A 1,821-nucleotide genomic window follows, 5' to 3' on the forward strand; every position below is an offset into this window, starting at 1 on the left:
TCATTGATATAATGTTTAATGTCCTCGTCTGCCACGTGGGCGACAAGAATTCAGTTCACCGAGGTGGGGTGGTGGTTGGGGGGGGGGCGGTGGCTGGGGGGCTGTTGGGGTTGGGGGGGGGCGGTTCTCTCCCATTTTATGCTGGAGAATTGTATTCATCCTGTTCGCAACTTGAACGATCGAAAACAGTCTGTCATGAGAATAAGCTTTTAAGACAAGAATTTTTGCATTTATAGGGACACTTTCCTGACTGTACATAGACGTTCTTTTAATTCAACAACATTTTAGCACTCCTATGACATAGAGGTGCAGGCTTTGCTGTGGGGTGGGAACAGAAAGAAATTTCTCAACGGCTGAAAATGCAGAAGATTTATTTCGAATTTCCAGCTTTCGCAGTGTTGCTCCTTCATCGAGTGAGTGGAGATAGATTCACAGACATGGCACCCTTCACGAATTTGCGTGTCATCCTTGTGCAGGGGCTATGCTAATCTTCTCTGTATTTTTCCAATTTTAGTATATGCGGTGCCGAAGCGAGCACACATAGCATCGATAAAAAAAATGCATAATTGCAAGAAAATTTGGAATGTGAACACTTGTCAGAATGCGAGTCTTTACTGCTAATCAAGTCTTTAAAGGTAGACAGTTCCTGTGGAGAGAGAGAGAGAGATACCATAATTCTATCTCCTTCACAATTGCGTTGGAACGAGATAGGATCAGGCAGGCTAGGAAGGTGTTTGTCTGGGGTAAGGGGAGATACGAAGAAGTCAGGAAGTTACTTGGAGAAATAAACTGGAAGGAGGCGTTCTTAGGGAAAAGTACCGAAGGAAGGTGGCAGATATTCAAGGAATGTGTGTCTGGAGCTCTGAATGACAACGTTCCGATGAGACGAGGGGGTTTTGGTGGGTCGAGGGAACCGTGGTGCACAAAGGATGTGTTGAACCTAGTCAGGAAGAAAAGGAAGGTGTACAAGAGGTTCAGGGAATTAGGAGATGTTAAAGATCTTGAGGAGTATAAGGACTGTAGGAGGGAACTTAAAAGGGAAATTAGGAGAGCCAGAAGGGGTCATGAGAAGACCTTGGCGGGTAAGATTAAGGAGAATCCCAAGGCCTTCTATAAATATGTGAAAGGTAAAAGGATAAGAAGAGAAGGGATAGGACCTATAAAAGGTGAGGGGGGAAAGGTTTGTGTGGAACCAGAAGAAATGGCGGAGGTGCTTAACGAGTACTTCGCCTCAGTATTCACGGTGGAAGCCGATCTGGGAGATTTTGTTATGGATTTGCAGCAGATGGAAAGGATTGAGTACGTGAATATTAAGGAGGAGGATGTGTTGGAACTTTTGAATTCTATCAAGGTAGATAAGTCGCCGGGACCAGATGGGATGTACCCCAGGATACTGTGGGAGGCGAGGGAAGAGATTGCAGAGCCCCTGGCGATGATCTTTGCGTCGTCAATGGAGACGGGAGAGGTTCCAGAGGATTGGAGGATTGCAGATGTAGTTCCTATTTTTAAGAAAGGGAACAGAGATAGCCCGGGAAATTACCGACCGGTGAGTCTGACCTCAGTGGTTGGTAAGCTGATGGAGAGGCTTCTGAGGGACAAGATTTACGAACATTTGGAGAGGTTTGACATGATCAGGAATAGTCAGCATGGATTTGTCAAGGGCAGGTCGTGCCTTACAAGCCTAGTTGAGTTCTTCGATAATGTGACTGAACACATTGACGAAGGAAGTGCCGTGGACGTAGTGTACATGGACTTCAGCAAGGCGTTTGATAAGGTCCCCCATGCAAGACTTCTTGAGAAGGTGAGAGGGCATGGGATCCA

At 46.1% G+C, this 1,821-nt stretch overlaps 1 non-coding gene across 1 annotated transcript; it reads right to left on the reverse strand.

The window, feature by feature from the left end:
* Positions 1-431: 431 nt before the first annotated feature.
* On the reverse strand, positions 432-538 carry LOC145348742 (U6 spliceosomal RNA). The gene has a single exon (XR_013887984.1). It is a non-coding gene; the product is annotated as a U6 spliceosomal RNA (small nuclear RNA).
* Positions 539-1,821: the final 1,283 nt, after the last annotated feature.

This window comes from Carcharhinus amblyrhynchos, chromosome 9, assembly GCF_965287045.1.
Source record: "Carcharhinus amblyrhynchos chromosome 9, sCarAmb.v2.hapA, whole genome shotgun sequence".
NCBI classification, from domain to species: domain Eukaryota; kingdom Metazoa; phylum Chordata; class Chondrichthyes; order Carcharhiniformes; family Carcharhinidae; genus Carcharhinus; species Carcharhinus amblyrhynchos.